This window comes from Heterocephalus glaber, unplaced genomic scaffold (assembly GCF_053883595.1).
Source record: "Heterocephalus glaber isolate CG9 unplaced genomic scaffold, H.glaber_assembly_v1.0 deba00001509, whole genome shotgun sequence".
Lineage (NCBI taxonomy): Eukaryota > Metazoa > Chordata > Mammalia > Rodentia > Bathyergidae > Heterocephalus > Heterocephalus glaber.
Genome location: NW_028258325.1, coordinates 18,582,798 through 18,603,586, shown reverse-complemented (window position 1 = coordinate 18,603,586; position 20,789 = coordinate 18,582,798). Strand labels below are relative to the sequence as shown.

At 39.2% G+C, this 20,789-nt stretch overlaps 1 protein-coding gene across 1 annotated transcript in view; it reads left to right on the top strand.

The window, feature by feature from the left end:
• Nucleotides 1-20,789, top strand: part of Ppargc1a (PPARG coactivator 1 alpha) — a 638,292-nt gene that overhangs the window by 123,169 nt on the left and 494,334 nt on the right. The gene's annotated exons all lie outside the window — the stretch shown is intronic.

Sequence of the window (20,789 nt, the reverse complement as noted above, 5' to 3'; positions counted from 1 at the left end):
GTCTACACAGCAGAATGAGCCAATGTGAGGACAGAATTTCAGATATAGAAGATAAGATTGCAGTTAGTGACCAGGAAGAGAAAAATTGCTTCAAAATTGTAAGGGGCCATGAGAAATCAATCCAGCAGCTGCTAGACGATGCAAAGAAGAATAACATAAGACTGATTGGAGTCAATGAAGAAACAGGAGAGAGTGCAGATGACATAAAAAAACTGTTCATAGAAGTGATGGCAGAAAACTTCCCAGGCAGGGGAAAAGAACTTGACACACACATAAGTAAGGCCTATAAATCTCCAACTAGCCTTGATCAAAAAAAATCTACACATAGGCATATAATTTTGAAGATTCCAGAAACCCAACAGAAGAACAAAGTTCTACAAGCAGTTAGAGAAAAGAAATAAATCACATGCAAAGAAAAGGCCATCAGAATCACAGCAGACTTCTCAACATAAACCCTCAAGGCCAGAAGAGCTTGGAGTGATGTATTCTAAGCCCTAAAGGAAAACAGCCTCCAACCCAGATTGATGTACCCTGCAAAACTATCTTTCAAAATGAATGGAGAAATAAGATACTTTCATGACAAAGAGCACCTTAGGAATTTCATGAATACTGAACCAGCACTCTAACAAATTTTAGGTAATATCCTAGGAACAGACAATAAGGATCACAATCCCAGGAAGCACAACAGAATGAATCCATCAGGCGCAACAAGAAATTAAATGTAAAAGGGGAGAATCCAACAAAAAGAAAAAGTCATGAACTTCATCTCCCTAATGAGTGTATAATTCAATCTTATTATTGTACTGATTGGTATTTTTCTGATTCTAGTGTTGCACACTATCATCTTCTTGTGTCTACTTTTTAATTGAGTTGTCTATTAATGAGCTGTAAGAGCTTTATATATTCTGGTCATAGGTTATATGCATTAAAAATATGGTCTCTTTAAGGACTACTTTTCATTTTCTTAATGATGTCATTTAAAGTTCTAAATTTTGATGGAATCTCATTTATCGATTTTTTTCTTTTATCCATCATGATTTTTACGTCCTAGGAAATTCTTGCCTAACCTAAATTCATAAACCTTTTCCCTTATAATTTCTTCTTAAAGTTTTATAGTTTTAGTCTTTCATATTTAGGTTCATAGATCCTTTCCAGTTATTTTTATGTATGGAAATAAAGGGCTGAGGTTAATTTTTTTATATACAGATACCAGGTGTTCTAGTGCCATTTGCTGAAAACACTATCTTTTCCTCTGCTCTTGAATTGAGTTTATGTTCTATAAAATGTTAATGTTAAAAAATCTTTGAAAACTCAGTGGACCATATATGTGTGGTTCTATTTCTAGATTCTTTGTTTTATTCCAACGATCTATATGTCTTTCCTTACACCAACACTGCCTTGATTACTGTAGCTTTAGAGGAAGCCTTAAAATTAGGTACTAAACATCTTCCAACACTGTTTTCTTTTTCTTTTTCTTTTTACTTTTCTAGGTCCTTTGTACTCCTACATCACTTTTAAATTTCAATATCCAATTCTTCATTTATAGCAAGTATACAAAGACCTGAATTTTTATATATACCTTGTGTTTTCTAATCCTGCTAAATTCAAACACAAGTTCTAGGGGCTCCTCAAGATTTCTTAGTATTTTTTCTGTAGATGATCATTTCATCTACATATAAAGTTTACTTCTACCTTGCCAATCCTATCCTAATTGTGTCATTTTATTGCCAGACTATTTTGGTTTGGGCCTCTGTTTCAAAGTTTAATGGACAGATGAAGAGTAGGCATATCTGCCCTTGTTCCCCACCTTAGGGAGAAAGCATTGTATCTTCTCCATTCATATAAGGCATTTTTCCTGGAAGTATGGAGTACATGTCTTTTATCTGTTGAGAAGGTTCTGTTCTACTTCTAGTCTTCTGATAGCTTTTACCGTGAACAGCTGTAGAATTTAGTCCAACACTTTTTCTCCAACTACTGACAGGATCATATGGCTTTTTCTTTCTGCTTTAAATGTTTGATATAATTTATCAGTTAAAATGTATATGAGCCTGTTGTTGTCATATAGGTAGGTTTTCAAGCTAGGAATATACTTTCTTTAATAGGTACTACTCAAATTTTATATTTCCTCCAGAGTCAGTTTCATTAATATGTCTTCCAAGGCACTACTTAGAAGTTGTCCAATTTATTTCAAAAAAGATTTTTGTAATATGTTTTCTATATCCTTTTAAATTCTGTAAAATCTGTGGTAATGTCTTCTAGATCTTGATATTGTAATTTTAAAAATGTATAATTGATATTGTGTAATAGGAAGAAAAGATCTAAAGGAGTAGGGGAAGTTGGAGGGGTAGGGGAAAGGAAAGAAGGGAAAAGAAAAAATATGAGAAAAGGAAAAAAATGGAAACAAAGTCTTTGCAAATAGGGAAGTGTGGAGGGGGTGAAGGGAGGGCAGGGGAAGGGGAAAAAATAACCAAGATACTCATGTAAAGGTACAAGATCCTAATGATTTATGTAATAGTATTTTATACCTAAAATGTACCAATAAACTTAATGGAAAAAAAAAGAAAATTGACAAAAGGATTTTTTTTTGCACAAAATTGTTTATGATAGCATTATGTAATAGCAAAAAAAAATTTTAAAAATTGTCGACTATCAGAAGTATGGGTCAGTGCATTTTGGTACAGTCACACAATGGAATAAGATGCAGCCATTAAAATTGATGTTGGTGACAGTTGTAGTAATAAGGACAATGTATGTATTTGTGCAAAATCAGTGACATGCCGAAATTTATGATGTTCGTTAAAATGTAAGAAGTATGTGTGCACATTTGACAGTGTTTGCTTCTGTACTGTATTCAGAAGAGATTTCTCTCTTTTTAATTTTTCTGTATTTTCATATATACTTATTACATTTATATTGGAAAAGTAAGCAGGAAAGAACTTGGTTTCCTTTATGCACTTTTAGTTAGACCAAGTTGCAACCTGAGCCCAATTTCAGGAGAAAATTATCCTAGCTCAAGGTGCAGGAGGAGAGACTGGTGGGTCAGAGTATCCAAAGCGACAGTCGGAAGAGGGCAAAGAGATGGAGGCAGAGGAAAGGGAGGAGCAGGAAGGGGACGTAAAAATATTAAGGTGTGTTAGGTACATGTACCAAATCCCCACGAGGGTTATAATTAGTAGGTGCTGCAAAAATATACTAATGAAAATAAAAATTAACAGAACAAAACAAAAAACAGTGACAATGAAACCCAAAGCACCTGCCAACAGGGAGGTCAAAACTCTAACCCTCTGACGTGTTTTCTGGAACCAGGCACAATACCAGGAGAATGAGCTTGAGCGGTGGCGAGGAAACAAGTCCTTGAGAGGGACGGAAAGAGAGGCTGAGAGAATGGCCGTGCAAACCCTAAACATTAGGCCTGAAGAGGCGTGGGGTGAGAGGAATGTGAACAGATAGGAAGGAATAGAAGAGAAAGGCAACTGGTGTTTTTGAATGGGGGAAGGAGAGCTCCCAGGGAACCAACCCTCTATTGTATTCTGAATAATAAATCAAAAGGTAGTTTACCTTTATTTATTTTTATCTAGCAGCAGTAGCATTAGACGATAAATAAATGGGTGTATGCACCTGATTTCTGCTTCTAAGAAGCATTTATAATTCAAATCGGAAGCCAAACCAATTTTCTTCTCATGTGTCTCTGTCACTTGGAGCCGCTGATTTGTCCAGTGCTGGGAACCTCAGGCCTTGGGGATGGATAGTGTGTGACTATTGTCTACACATAAGCACCTCTGTTTCCTAAAGGCTCCTCAGACATCCACCCTAGTGAGAAACTACATTTTCCTACTCTGAACTGATCCATAAAATGGGAATAGCTTGCTGACATTTGTCACTGCGTGACAGTTACAAAGGCTCATGATATCTATGAAAGGAACCTGACAGAGAAGTGAAGACAAAAAGCAAAGAAGAAATGAAAAAGTAGTTTAATGTAGTAGAAATAAAAATCTGCATTTTGGCATTGGAGCTGGTACCTTAACATTGCTACCCTCTTAAGCACTTCCTGAATGCCACTTAGCTTAGGAGTCTCAGTTTCCTCATCTGTAAATAGAGATAATTATCACTAATTCAACAGTTATTGTGGGGACTAAATGACATAACATGTGCAGACCCTTTACACAGATTAACGGTCATTCATGTGAGTCCATGTTCCATACACTGACCGCCAACCTTAGGCCAAGAATTGTGCTAAGTGATTTCCAGGGCCCCTGCCTCATAATTCAGACAGACACCTCTCATTACTTCCTGCAAATGTAATAAAGTTGTTTCGAGTATATCCTGATAAGTAATTGCTTCCCTTAATGATACTCTAGTGGAATACAATATGGAAATGTCTGAAGGTTTTTATTCTTGGAAACTAATTTTTAAGCACAAGTGCTTACAATTAGTTGTGCCTTGTTGTGATTTGTAGCATACAAAAACCCCAAGTTTCTAAATATAGATGTCCAAGTTATTTTGCATCCTCTGAAAGCTAAATCAGAAAACCTTACACAAAAGAATATGCTCACAAAAGAATATTCTTCAACATAACCACGTCAAGTCAAAAGGAATGTCATCTCTCCAGTTTGTAAGTGTCTCAGAAAGGAAAACGTTCAATGTGTTCATAACTAACTCCCTTCTTAAGGGAATTTGTTGGGAAAACAAACTCAATAAGTACAAACCAAAAACTCAAAGCCAAACACTAGTGTTAGTAATTCTTGGGCTGTGGATACTTTGCCAAGACTGCAGTTAAATATTTCTGATGTGAAATAAGAAATGACAATGTGCTGAGATTCCCGGAGGAGAAGCATTCATGGGCTGCCTCTGCTTTGACTATGTTGAGAACGTCGACAGTCTGTCTTTTTTTTTTTTTTTTTCGGTACCAGGGATCGAACCCCGGTCCTTGCCCTTGTGCAGTAGGCGGCAAAACCACTGAGGTAAATCCCTGGCCCTTAACAGTCTGTCTTTTTAACTTCACAAGATCTCTGACAGCAGTTTTTCAGTAGATGAAAAATATGGGTCAAGGAAGAAGCTAATTTGCTTTCTGAAGTTATACTGATTTGGGTAAACAGCAAGCTGGAATTGGAGCTGAGTTTATTTTCTAGGCTTGGCACCTTCATCTGTAACATGGGTATAATATTACCTGTCTTCAGGATTGGGGAGCATCAAAGGCATTTATGTAGGACAAAGTGGGGCTCTTGATTCTCAAAGTGTGTCTCCCAGAGCAGTCACACCAGCCTTACCCCGAAACCTGTTAGATGTACAGAGTACTGGGCCCCACCTGGACCTCCTGAATCAGAAACTGTGGGTGTGGGGTGCAACAATCTGCGTTTAGCAAGTGCCCCAGAGGATTCTGACACCCTTACATCTGAGAATAATGAGACCAGTTTCCTGTGCACTCACTCCTGCCACGTCACTCTTTTTAGCCAGGGGTTCTTGGCTGTAGAGAATGATCCCCAGGGGAGATGGCCAAGAATTTGGTTTGTGTTTTGGTATGTCTAACCTATTCTCTGCCCAAGAATCCCTTTCTTCACTGTGAAGTGGGGAGGACAGAATAAAAATATTGGTGAAGGATTATAAAATGATTAGGAAGAATTTTGCAGATTGAACATTCGGAATCAACATGTAATAGTCCTTGGTGAACGCATCATGAAAGAGAGATAATAAAAATATGTTAAAATGGTTTTTAAAATTTCAAGTGTATTTGAAATGTCAGAAAGTGAGGAAGATGGAAAATGTGATTAACTCCTATCCTCAGCACACCTACAGTTCTTCAAAGTATTTACCCAGGTATTATTTCCTTCAGATTCATTGTGGATTTTCCCGCCTGGTCAATAGGTGAGGGGTTGTCTTCAGTGTACAGGTGAGGAAGCTGAGGCCCAGTGAGCCCGAGCAAATTTCTGAAATACACTCAGAAAGTTCATTGACGGTAATGGATGTTATATCATCTAATCACTTAGCTGATGGCTTTTCCTCTGTGGACTCCCAGCCTAACCCCTTACCAACTGTGTGGTTTGGGAAGTCTCCTGTCTCAATTCTCATGTATACAATAGGGGTCATGATAGGCCTATGAGTTTTGGTTATCTGTTGCTGCCTGACAATCCTTCTCATAGTTTAGTGGCTATGACATCAATTTATTATTCTCTCTTACAATTTTGTGGATTGACTGGGACCTGCTGAGCAGTCTGCCGTGGAGATTCTTTTGTGGCTGGAGCTGGAGTTACATGAATGCTCCACTGGGTTGGATATGTGTCTTAGTTACTTTTCTCATTGCTGAAACAAAATACTCAACACCCCAAGTTAAAGGCAGAAAGGTTTATTTAGCTCACAATGTGTGGAGATTTCAGTCCATAATCAGCTGGCTCCAAGGCAGGGTGGATGGCTGAGAGGCATTGCAGAGGAAAAACAGTTCTTGACAGGCAGAAGGTAGGAAAGCAAGCAAGATATAAGACAAGCTGCCTCTTTCTGTCCCTTGTATTATATCCAGACCACCTGCCCTAAGGGCAGGTAACACTCACACCTTTAATCCTACTACCTTTAATCCTAGCATTGTACCATGAATCAATCCCAGTGTCACGTACTCTAGATCCACCTCTGAAAGGCCCCACCTATGACTGCATGAGCCTTTGGTGGGATATCTAGACACAAGCCATAACAATGTGCAAAATAGTGTCTTTGTGTACATGTCTGGCATCTGAGCTGGGTTGGTTGCCACAGCTGGCACTGGACAGGCATTCTTCTTTGGATTTTCCTCTGTGATCAGTTTGGGTTTCCTCCCTGCATGGTAGTCTCAGGGGAGTTAGACTGCTTACTTGACATCTGGCTTTCCGTCTTTGATTGAAGATTTTATCCTAGAGGCAATGGGATGGTGGTATTGAAGAGTTCCTGAAATTGCTACGATTTTTTGTCCAAAGAAGGGAAGAAAAGCTTAGAGAGATGAGAGATGGCATTGAGGAATGAACAGAGTTAACATTCTCATACTGAAAGTGGAAAGGGGCATGACATTATGTTCTCTGTGTTTGATTGGTCCAAACAGTCACATGACAGCTCAAATTCAAGGGTATGGGACAAAGACCCCAGCTCTTAATGGGAGGAATGCTGCAGAATTTGTGCATCTGTGGCATCTTTAATTCACCACCCTATTTTATGGGTTGTGGTGAGGGTGAATGGGCTGGTAGGGGACATACATATAGCAATGCACACAGAATGTAGTTCACATTCACTTATGATGGAGCTATTTGATAGGATTGTAGGTTTGTCCGAAATCCTTGTGCTGGAATGATAGGGAAGGGAGGAGAAGATGGAGGGAAAACTCACATTCTAGTTTGTGCACATTTGAAATGAAGGTTTTGTTCTATTGGATTTGCTTTGTTAGGTTGTTTCACTGACAGCAGTATCTCTTGCACACCTATTTCATTCACCCATGCATTTGAGCTATGAAGTCCATGGCATTTCACTAAGTGCTACATGGATAAGACAGACAGAATCCCCACCGGTGGTGGAGAAAAATTTCAAACCAATGGTCACCAATGAATTATTATCTGTGGTTGTGTTGACTGTGAAGAACCCGTTCAGGACCCCTGACGGTCATCATGGAGACCTGGCCTAGCCTCTGCAGGTGACACTCGACCTAGAACAAGATGGATAAAGAGCAGATGCCAGGCAGAGAGGGGAAGAGATCCAGGAGACAGGGCTGGCACAAGCAAAAGCCTGGCAGTGGAGTGGAGCTCAGGGCAGCCAGAAACCCAAGTGGTGGCGATTGTGACAAGCACAGGATTTGTGGAGCTGGAGAGGCAAGGAGGACCCCATTGCCTTGAAGCTTCATGAGAGACTGCAGATTTTATCCTAGGGGAAGTGGGGTTCACTGGGATGGTGGTACTTGAAGAGTTTCCAAAATTGCTAAGATTTTTTTTTGCCTGAAGAGGGGAAAAAAAGGCTTAAAGAGATGGGAGATGGTATTGAGGGATGAACTTGGCTGGTTTCACTTGAACAAATAAATCACTGGTTGCCATTTATCACCAATCAGCAATAATCCCAGCATTTTCACCCTAGGTCAGCGTGGACAAAAGCAGCCCACTCTGTTCCTTTCCACATTTGTCAGCCTGTAATAGCATCCTTATCTGAGGAAATCTCCAGATTGCTCCCCAACATAAACTGTTTGCTGGGCCTCCCAGGTCAGCTGAGCCTGCTAAGCTCGCAGACTGACCCAGGTGCCCTGTTTGAACTGCAGAGGGTTCAGTGGAAATGAAGTGCCTGGGCCGAGGCGGTGGTGTTTACTGAGGCAGGCGTGGGTCTGGAACCGTAATTTCATGGTGCTGCGAAAGCCACCTGCACACACCAGTGCATGGGCTGAATAGGCAAGCAGTGCTGGCAGACAGAAAGGACATTGCCTCCCACCATTGCCCTCAAAGAATTGACCACTTAAAAGAAGGTCTGGGGCCGGGGATTTAGCTCAGTGTTTCCACCGCCTGCTTCAAAAGCGCAAGGCCCTGAGTTTGATCCCCTCCCTGGTACCAAAAAAAAAAAAAGAAAAAAAAAAAGAAGGTCCAGCATGCAAGGAGGAAGATTTCTTACAGATGGGGGTGGGTTGTGTGCAAACCCCCTCAATTACAAAACAAAACAAAAAATATATATAGCCTTCACTTTTTTGGGCCAACAGTGAAACAAAAATAGCCTCTTGGGAAGGGAGACCACTTTAGTAGGTAAACTCCTTCACCTGCTGGACAACCTGCCTGGGCTGAAATGCTTTAAATAGTTTACATGACCAATCTCCTTGCTCAAAGGGGTTAAACAAGTGGAGCATGTTTTTGAGTGCTTTTTTCTTTTGTTAATGGGAACTGACATTCCCTACAATCAAATGGGATTGAGCCTAATCATATTCTCCATGACAGAAGAAATTAAGGTCTGTGGTAGATGACATTATAATCCGGACGGAATTCTCATGCTCTCCCAAAGCCCAAATTACTCTGTTTACGAAAATCACATGTTGGTGGATCTTTGTCTTAATGCTCTGATTTGGCGGCTGGCTAATTTCCATTTTGTGGGGAGGGGGGCGTCAGTGTTATCAGCGGCTTCCCATCATTTATCTTCTGATGTGCACGAACAGATAAGTGGCTCCATCCCACCATCCTTTGACTACAAAATCTCCCCCCATGCTGGATGACTTCAGGGTTTGGACTGGCCTATGGCAGCAGTGAGAACTGAGTTATTTTATTTTTCTCTAAGGCCCAGCATGGTTTCTTCCTTCCCAAATCATCTGTTTGGGATCTAGCAGCAGTTGAGCTGCCCAGAATTTATTCAGCAAAGTACCTGAGGTTCAACCCCATGCTCAAAACATATTTTTTCGATGATAGATGATGTGCTAGTATATGTTGCTTTTCAAAGCTTACAGCCGAAGAAAAAGTAGACATTGCAGTTATATCCCTGTATGAGGCTATTTAAAAGTATTACACAGTGGTTACAGTAGGAGCCTGACCAAGTGAGTGCTGCAGCCAATCAGGATGGGTGTCTGTGTAAACAGCTGGTGTCATGATAGCCAGTGCTAGGTTGGCATGTGCTTTACAATCGACTCTTCAACAAAGCCCCTAAAGTATTGTCTTACAGTGCATGTTGATTTCTCTGGTATGAATACCCCCACCAATGTCAATTTCAAGCTACCATCACGATAACAACTGGCTGGCAAAATTCCTGCAAATTTAACAATCAGCTCTTGCAAAGCCAATATAAACCATTTCCAGTACAGCTCTGTCTGTAGCAAGTACCTACCAGTTTAGTATCATCCCTGCACCTGCACACGTGCATGCGCGCGCGCGCACACACACACACACGATACACATACATCCAAGACATACTTTTCTTCCTCCAAAAATGTGAAGATATAAATGACACATAGGAACAGCCCAGCGGGGGATAAAGTGTCTGAAGTGCTACCAGATGAGCCATCAGGGTTGTCAAGAGGAAAGCTGAAGTTTGATTATTTTCTGCTTCCCCATTGTAGTGAAGCCACAAACTCAAGCTTCATTTTCAAAACGCATTTCTCACCAAATGTTCTCTCTTTTTAAAAAATATACTTCAACTGAGGGGAGAAAATAATTTTGTTCCCCCGCTACCAGTGAAGCCAGCTTGAAAGTTACCAATTTAAAAAAATCATTTTCAGATTTGGTATGTGGGCAAAATAAGTGGAGGCTATAATCAGGAAATTTCACATAAGAGCAAATGGATTTGAGCTGATTTTAACTCAGTGGGTAACGCATTCTCCAGCATTGTGGCTGGAATAATTCCTTGTAAGGCTTTTTGGGGGTAGCTGTGTTCCAAAAATGGTTGATGCTGCTATTAGGTCTGTGTTCTCCATTAATCCATCATCTTTGTTAAAAGTAAAAAAATAAAACAATTGTATGCAGCTGGTGAGATTTTTGATTTGAGCACCTTGGTCAGAACCTGACAATTTCTCTTTTCGGAACACGTCCAGAGTTGCTCTTTGTAAGTGAGGTCCTTACAAAGAATTCTAATAGGCATCCTGCTGGGTTGTTGTCTGTTCTTAAGTCTCTTTTCATTTGAATTGGAAAGAAATAGCAGTCTGCTGAAACTCTGGCCTCTTTGGAAGTGGGCTTTGTGGAGCTCAACAATACTAACCAACATCCATCATCACACATTATGACCAAATCATTGCAGTCAAGTTGCGTGTACAGATAGATGGTGATTTTCACGTTCTACAGTTTCTGACAAATATTGCTCTATCCATCCATAAAAATCTCTATTGATGCCTTTCTGATTTCCAGAGAAGTGGTGACGTCAGAATATTGCTGCAAAGAAATTAGTCAGAGAGAGATTTGTATCATCTTTTTTTGCCTTGATTTCTTTACATATCAAAATTAGTTTCTGATTCCCACTTGGGAGAAAATAATACAGTAGCTCCTAGTGGAAAACCTGTCCTCAGTTATATTTAGCAGGGAAATGAGTCAAACTACTGAGAGACTGCCAGCTTCATCATTACAGGATTATGCATCTTAATGGGACACAGGTTCAAAGGCCTTTGGGTTTGATAGTTGCGTCACACACATTTTATTTTTCCAAGCATTCCGAGGCCTGGAAAATACCAAGTTTTTAAAAGCCAGGTGTTGGGTGACCTCTGTTTCTTTTTGCTTCATTTTAATCACTTGATCCTTCTTACACGGTATCATTCAGGACGAGGGAATCGACACCAGCACATTTAATTCGAAGGGCACCTCTATTTTGGAAGCTTTACATGATGACTTAGCAGAGAAATGAATTTCCTCTTCTTAGCAGCTTGCTTAGGTAATTCAGGGTTGCACAGAGAGGAGTCAGGCCTTGCACGGTGCAGCTTTTCATTAGTACAGCTGGGACGAGGTGAGAGAGACAGGGGCCCAGACGTCTTGGTGGGCTACGTAAGAATGATTTCTGGAAAGTGCTGAAATAGTTTCTTGAGTTCAGAGGACTATTAGGGCAGGCTTTCTGGGAGTCATTTTCTGGCTTTTGATCTTGTTCGCACAAATTCAGTTTTTGTCAAAACAACAAATATATATTCAGAAGTATATCATTTATCTTCCCACAGTTGTCGTTCTGAATTCCTCTTGCCTCAACTCTGCAAGTCTGGAGGGGCTTCACGTTGCTTCCAGAGAGATGTTCTTACATAAAGTTTTCACTCATTCCAAGAGCTTCACTGAGCTTTTCACCATATATACTTGCTAGGCTTGGGCATCAAAACCCATCTCTCTGTTTTTCTATAAGGATGCGCTTTGTTTTTAAAGAATGTTCATTACCTGCTGAAATATTCTCAAGCTCCTGATGCTTAAGTATATTTGAGAAATCTAAAAAAGAGTGAAAACAAAGCCTTCATTTTAAATGCATTGCTTTATGGAGATAAAACAGGGAGTAAGAGAAGAGGTGTATATATCATGACTAATATTAAATACTAAGGTTGTTTTGAATACCTGCCTTTAGACTTGGTCTAGTAAACATAAATCCAAAGAAATAGAATCTATGAGACATATAACTAATGGTGTGGTATTTATTTTTCTGTGAAGAAGCTATATTATTTATTCTAGAATAAAAAAAGATATAAACTTTTCTTCCTTCCTTCCTTCTTATTATATGGAACAGAAGATAGATGATAATTTTAGAAAACATTGCTAGAAACCTCCAGGAAACAAAATGCCTTAGGAAGGTTTAAGTGTCTCAACAGTAGTTCACAGCAAGTCAAGATTTTCTGAAGAAATTCACCGTTTAGAAATTTAATTTTACACAATAAATGAAAACAAATCCTCTCTAGTGTTCCTTTAAATGGAGCCTTGTCCTGGAAAACCATTCAATTCAATGTTAGTTATTCCAGTTGTCCTGTGTTGGTATTTTCTGGGGGCCTTGTCTTATGTGATGTGAGGCACACTCGTGTCTAGTAAGACTCTTGGAAAGCAATTGTCTTCCTTTTTGATGAACCAGCATTTTCTGCAGCAAACATGAAGGAAAAAAGAAGCATTACTATGAAATCACAGACATCCCTGTGGATAGAAACAGATACTTTAGAGTGAAGTAACATATTCTTCTTATAGTGCATTCAACTCATTCTGCAAAAATGTAATGGGAGAAAAAATTTTCTTCTGGACCCCAAATGTCGGCCCTGAGTTATGAGTATCAATAACATTAGCCATAAGTGCAGATGGAACAGTTACTTGTATGGGCATATAATTCTATTAAAAAATAAAGCTCACTAAGCTACTTGGAGAAAATAGTACCTAAAGCAGTGAATCCCAAAAGCTAATTGTGTTATGTTAAAAGCATTTCTTCAACCCATTTATTTTTTTCTGTCTTTAATTTCATGGAATGCTTCCTTAGTCTTGCCTTATGGCCCAAGGTAACTAAAAGTATCTGTGTGGCATAGTCATGAGCCATCATTTATTAATTATTTCATTCATACTTTTTATCTTTCTTGACACTTCTTTTTGCAATGAAGCAAATCTCATCAAAAGACAAATGGAACCTTTTCTCAAATGGATGAGTTTCTTTATTTCTGATCTCTTCTTTTTCCCTCTCTGCTCCCAGGTGAATTATTGAATTTTCCTTTCCTTCTTCTTTTCTTCCTTTTTCTTTTGAATCTGGATGATCAGCCTCTTTTTCTCCAGTCACAGGGATGTTATTCATTTTGGTAGGTGACATTCTCATCCTACCTTGTCTGGAGGTTCTTTAAATTTTTTTGGCTGGGTCATTAATTTGGCATAGCCAGTAATACCTCCTTATTTTTTTGTGCTTGTAAGTTTACCAACCAGGTGGCAGGGTCTTGAGAGCATGTATTCAGGGGTTTCCAAGTTACACACCCTCCGCTCCATCAGTATTTATTGTTTGATTTACATAAAGACTATTCTAACACCATCAGAGACAAAGATAGGACAGAAGGCTGATTCAGGCCGTAGGCTAATAATACTTCTCTGTATATTTTTCAGTGCTTAAAAATGCTGCATATGTTTTATTGGCATTTTTGATGGTGCCACACTAAGAATAGGCATGCTCATGAAGCTTTCCACTGAGGGACCAAGGGCTTTCTTAGGACAAGTTATCACTTATTTTAAAGTAATTAAGAAACAGAATAATCGCAGGATGAAAGTGTTTGCTTTGCCATTTCTGATGTTCCTTTCGATCATAGATTGTGCAATTTTGTTAGTTCTTTTTATTCCTTCTAGTATGACCTTTAAGCTGAAGAGTTTAAATTATTTTCACAGAAGATCTGAGAGATTTTAGAAATATCTTGAGTAATCAGGAAAACTGAGGCCCAGAGGAATATAATAAGATGTCCAGGCATGGCCAGAATCCCTAAACCCCAACAGATCAGTGCTTTCTCTATTCTGTCACATCTTCTCCTGTCATTAGCTACTTGCATTTTTCTATTTACTGTACTTCATTTGACAAATCATTAAAAATAGATAGCACAACACTGGCCTTAGGACTAATCTTTAAGTGGTCCCATTATTTTTAGCTTCCCGTGTGGAGAATTGGCTATTTATTTCTGTACTGTGGTTCCTCTCGGTTAAGAAGGCTTTAATCACGACAGAACTTCACCTTTTACCCCATAGTTACCGACCAGCCTGCCTGGCTTTAATAGCCTCCTATGAGAGAGCCCTACTCAACAGCCTTTAGAAAGTCTAAATAAATTATGCCCACGGATTCTTTTTTATCTGCTGTTTTTAGCACACAATTTTCCCAAACAAAAACCAGGCCAGAGTGCACGTTCATCTTGGTTGGCGCTTTGAAATGCCTTTCTGTGGAATTTCTCCTCTGGTGCTCGGGTCAAGATGGAAGCTCATCTGTGGCTGGGCTGAGGGTGAGGAGGGCAGCAGTGGCTCGCAAGTGACAAACTCCAGCCATACAACTGCGCTCTCAGTCTCCAGGAGGCCAGGGAGCCAGTCTCACTGTGTATTTTTCAAGACTAGCCTTTTTTTGTGTTCGTTGTCCCTTCTTACTCCAGTCTTCCTAATGCTGGGCTCCTCCAAGTCACCTCTGCCTGAAGCCCTTTTAGACTTCAATTCTTTCATCTCTAGCCCACCTTCAGTGCACCAAACAAGTGAGATTCCCTTCCTTAAAACAATTCCCTTCCTTAAAGCTTCCTCTGCAAAATTCTATCGTGGAGTTGTAACACTTGTGACATGCTTTTATTTACTTACGGGTTTCACCAGACTAGTCACACTTTTCCTGCTTTGTGCTGGTGCACAGCACAGTGGCTGGTGTGCAGTGAGTTCTCAGTCACTATCTGCTTGGTAAATGAACTCTGTCTAGGATAGCAAGAATTCAATGTTTGTTAGTGGATGTGTGAATGACTATAGTAGTCAGCTTTTAATTGGTGTGACAAGATACCTGATATAAGGCGCTTATAAGGAGGTAAGATTTATTTTAGCTCATGGTTTCAGAGGTTACAGTCCATGGTCATTTGGCTCAGTTGCTTTGGGCCTGTGGTGAGGCCGCACAACATGGTGGAATGGTGTGGTGGAAGGAAAGCTGCTCACTTTATGGTGGTTAGGAAACAAGGAAAGAAAGAGAGATGGGCTAGTGTCCTAATATCTCCTTCAAAGGCACATCCCTGATAACCCAACTTCCTTCTACTAGGCCGCACCTCCTCAAGGTTTTGCCATGTCCCAGTAGTGCCATCAGCTGAGGACTAAGCTTTCTATATATGAGCCCTCAAGGGGAACATTTAAGATCTAAATCATTAGATTGAGTAAATGAATGAATAGGATTGAGTAGCCATGGTTAAAGATAGTAAGCTCCTCAATGAGCTGATTTTGGGTAAACTACTTTCTCAAACTTAATTTTTTTAGTGATGGGGATCAAGCCTTTTCATACTAGGCAAATGCTGTATCACCGAGGTACATCTACAACTCCAATCCAAACTTTTTAAGCCTCATCTTTCTCATCTGTATAATGGGGATAATATTTTCTACCTCATAGGATGCAGGTTAGGAGTAAGCCATAAAGTTCCTAGACCAATACTTAGTTACAATTTGATGTTAATTTTTGTTCCTGAATCAAAATGAGGTAACTCCCCACCACCCACACCTCCCAGGTATACACAAGGCAAAAGCGAACATGGGTTCTGCTACACGGACATTTGTGGCTATAATTGTACTACATTAGCTCAAGGCACAGTGGATTCAAGAATGCCTTTACCTCCTCAGATGACTATTAGAATTTAGTTACTGTTTTCAACGTGTCTCACAAATTACATATGTGATCTCATTCATCCCTCAAAACAAGCCTTTAAAAGTAGACATCATTCTTCCCATTTTGCAAATGATGAAATGGAAGCTCGGAAGAGTCAAGGGCAAGGTCTCGCATGAGTAGATGACACAGCCAAGTGTGGCCTTAGGGTTTTGCTGCTGCCCCTGCAGGACTGTATAGCCAGTTTGATTAGAAAGGTACTGTTATAAAAAATTGACCTGGAGGGTTTTAATAAACTAAACATATTGTATTAATGTTTATTTGCAATTAAGACTCCTCAGCACCTTAATCATTTTTGCTTTAAATTGGTCATGATGCTGGGCATGGTGGTACATGCCTCTAATCTCAGGTACTTGGGAGGCTGAGGCAGGAGAATCACAAATAAAAGGCCAGGTTGTGCAAGTTAGTAAAATCTGTTTTCAAAATAAAAAGGGCTGGAGACATAGCTCAGTCCTAGGCCTGGGTTCAATCCCTAGTGCCTCCTACATAAGGTAATAGCACTGCAGGTTATCAAATAACAGCCTATAAAATGACTGATGAAAGTTAACTTGTAGGATTTTATGCTACCTGAGGTCAGAAGTTCTGGTTAGAATCTTGACATGGACCCTATACTGACTCAGCAGCTACTGAGATGTGCTTGGTCATTTGGCCCATATATCTGTCTCTCCTGGTACAGCTGTCTCTGTTCATCTAAGATAGAATCCGCTGTGGCAGACACATTTGATCTTGACAAATGTGGCATTGCTTTGGCTGGCCCCTTGCATCAGGAGAAATTGTGATCATCCAGCTAGACTAAGACAGATGAGAACATTAATGATCCTGAAAATCATCCTGGAATCCAAGAGGAGAGATAAATTGAGCAGAACCCTGAGCCCACTAAGGTCAGAATGATAAGGGCTGCGTTCAGAAGCTGCATCCTCTACTTGACCTAGGTGGGCATTGGATGCATTCTGACCTGGGTTTCTTCATGCAGTCCAGAGCTCTAGGGCAGGCATTGTCCTTTAAGAAGAGCAGGTCCAGAATGAAACCTTTAGATCACCTCATGCCATCTAGTTTGGTCTGCTCTAAGGGAAGTGCTTCCCAGCTTCCCATAATGACATTTTGGGCCAAGCAGCTCTTTTTGGTGTATGGGGCAGGGGGTTGTTCTGTGCATTTCATCCTGGCCTCTTCTTACTAAATACCAATAGCATGTTCAAGTTGTGACAACTGAGATGTCTGCAGACATTGCTAAATTAGCCCTGCTGGAGAAGCACTGCCATAGGGTCATTGGCTTGTGAAGTGTTAACCTGGTCAGAGTTAGACAGTGAGAACTTGCTTCATAGACATATCTGATATCTCAGGCTTACTTTTGAATCAGCAGCTAATGTAGTCTATTTTGCTTGGATAGAGTTCTGGAAGATATTTAGAGCCTAATATTATGCATAAAACACCTTTTTCAGCTTTTGTGTATCAGAGAAGGCTAAACCTTCTCAAGGTTCTTCAAGTGACTAAATCTTTGGGATACCAGATACAGAACATGGCTTACAACCCGCCCCCCCGCCCCCAGCCCTACTCCTGTGCTCACAGCAGACATTGCAAATCAATCATGACATTCTTTCTTTCTGACCTTAGTGGCTGCTGCATCCTTTTAATGGAGACTGCAGGAAGCTATTGTTTTTGGTAAGAATTGATAAGAGAGATATACCCTGTGTTTATCATCATCTCTGGGCTTGACTCTGTAAAATCAATTCCAAGAGAATTGCCAAATATTAAGATGGTGGTGGAAAAGCCTTTCTGATGTAAGAGGGATTGGATCCTTGATTTCTTCTTTTCTCCTTAACTTCCATAGGTCCAAGTTGTTTGTTCTGTAAAATGGAGCCAAACTTCCCTGGCAGAAACAGTAATGCCATACTAACTGTTAATTATCCCTTGCGGATCTTTAGATGGTGGAAAGCAGCTAGCCACAGAGACCAAAGACATATGTCTACATTAGCGGGAAAGACTCCTCTAGATTTTACTCTGAATTTCCAAGGCAAATCTTAGGTTTGGGATAATAATAGCTCTCTGTACATTCAACAGTAATCAATTTGATAAAGTTAAATTTTGTCTCTTGATGATGGACAGAACATATTTTTTTCCAAATTAAAAATTAATAATAAAATACAGAAAGTATTATAACAGAAATTCCTATTACCACACAGAATAATTGTCAACATTTGTCAAATTTTCTCTAATTCTTTCTCTTTTGAATTAATTAAGTTTATTGGTACATTTTAGATATACATAATGATCACATTTATCATAGGGAATTTGTACCTGTGCATGATATATCTTGATTCTTTTTATTCCCATTTCTCTACCCTCTGTTTAACCTCTCTTTCCCTCCTTATTTACAAAAGTTTATTTCCATTTTTTCTTTCTTTTCTCATTTTTTTTTCCTTTCCTTCCTTTCCTTCAGCCCCCTCCCTAGTTCCCCTACCCATTTGAGCATTTTCTTCCTATTTCACAATATCTATTATACATTTTGGTCCTCAGAAGTAAATTGTCTTAGTTGATTTGCACTGCTATAACAAAACCCTAGGGGTCAGACAATCTGTAAGTAATAGAAATGTATTTCTCACAGTTCTGGAGACTTGGAAGTCCAAGATCAATGTACTGGCAGGTTCAGTGTCTGGTAAGGACCTGTTCTTTATAGATGGTGTTTTGTAAACGTCTTCACTTGGCAGAGGGATGGAGGACCCAAAAAGCCTAAGCTGGTTTCCTCCAGCCTTTGTATAAAGTATCGATCCTTTCATGGGAACAAAAGCATATGATTTAGTCACTGGTCATAGACCCCACCTCTTAGTACCACTACCATGGGATTAAATTTCAACAGGAAATTTCGAGGGGACATCAACATTCAAACCATCATCATGAAGATGTTCGCTGATGAAGTCAAATACATATTCAATTCATTTCCAGTTTCATGCCCTTCTCAATATTTTACCAGGCACCCCAAATTATGGATTTGTTATATATCATACTATTGTAATTTAACTCTTACTTACATGCATATGAATCTGTGAAAAATGTGTTGTTTTGGGTCTTCTTTTAAAAAACTTTATATATGTTTTGTCACATTGTTCCTTTTTTCCTCAGATGCATTTTCTTTACAGTGTTGTAATTTTGAAGCTTATCTACATGAATACATACAGTCCTGGTTGATTAGGAGTTGAAAACATTTTTTTTGTATTTCATTGTATGAATATATTTTATTCTTCATTCCCCTATTTGTGGATATTTATGCTACTGACTGTGTTTCACTTATACAAATAACCTTACAAAGAACAACTTTGTAATTTGTCCTAGAGTTTCTCTAGTATACGTACCTAGCAATGAAATTGATGGTTCATTTGTCATACACGTTTTAAACTTCACTAGGTAATACAAATGTTCTCTAAAGCTGGTGATTCCAGTTTGCACTCTCATTAGCAATGTATAAGAATTTCTATTTCTACAGATGCTTTTCTTTTAACAAATTTTATTGGTACATGTTTGCAGTACATAATGATTATATTCATCGTGGGGAGTTGGAACAAGTACATAATGCATCTTAATTATTTTTTCCTACTCTTCCCTCCTCTCTCCATCTCTCGATCCCCTTCTCTTTTGCAAACGATCTATTTCCCTGTTGCTTATTACTCTTCTTTTATTTTGCTCTTTCATTTATTTATATTTTGGGTTTCTCATATAAGAGGTATGTAAGCTTGTCCGCCTGATTTCTTTGTACTTCTATACATTTTTGGCTGGGTTGCATTAAAACTCCCTTTTCTTGTTTCACTTCCGGTCCACAAGTGAGTTGGGTTAGATATTCTGGCTGAAGGTTTTGCAGTTTGGTGATCCTCTCACCATAGAAACTGAGCAAACTTTCCAACCCAGGTAGAATGCACCTTGCCTCTACTTCACCACAGCACAAAGCCTTTTAAATGGCAAGTACTGAAGCTATAAGGAAACACAGATTTCAGGCACTTTGTGCTTCTGGAGGCTCTGGTGAATGTTTCCTGCTTTGGCTGGAACTTAGCAAATACCTTCTTTCAGTTTCTTGACTTGAGGTTCACTTTGATATCTCTATTTGAGCCCGGCCTGTCTTTCACATAATAAGTTTTTTCCTCCCTTTTGTCTGTTGCTTTATCCTCCAGTGTGAAAACTGATGCAAATATATTATTTGTTTTCCCTGCAATCCCCTTATCCTTTTGAATATCTTCTTTGTGCACTGCGTGTCTAGCCGATTCCCTGGTCCCTTTGCAGCAGTTTTATTTCTGATGTACTTAAAGAATTTAATATTATTTGTTGTGTTATCATTGGCTGTTTGTTTTCAAACACCATTTTTAATCCCCTCTAATCTATACTTTACATCTCACCTGCTAAAGTTTATTCTTCTCTAAGCCTCACACCGGAATGGATTTCAATTTTTTTGAAAGATCCTTTTTGGTTTTAATAAGTTTCTGAACCTTGCTGCTTTTTTTTCCTCTCTCTTTTTTTGGCCACTGTTTTAAATTTTTGTTTTGATTATGGATTTATAATTTGAAATACCTCTTTTCCGCGGGTTTTTCATGGTGGAATTAACAAGAAGAATGTTATATATTGTCTAATTGTGGGATGAAGTAGTAGACAAACAAATGAAAAATTCCTAGAAAAGCATGTTATTTATATTTTTGCAAACCATTGCACTTTGTACTATGTTTAGATCCTAGTTTAGAGTAGGGTGAGCTGTCTTGACAGTGGGTTAATTTGGTCAATAAATGAAACCATTTCCCCTTTTAGGGAGTGGCTGGATTCACAGAATTAAGCAAAGAGAAAAAAAATTCAGTGCTGATTTTCTGATAAATGTGCAAAAGTTAGCGTTCCCTTTCCATCTTTTTTGTTGATTCTTTATTCTACAAACCTTCCTGAATATTGCAATACCTCAAGCTTAGTCCTTGGACCTCTTGTCTTCTTCCTCCAGCTAGCTGATCTTATTTAACATTTCTAATGACACATTTATTAGATTTTTAATTTGTCTTACATGGCACTGAGGCTTTGTTAAT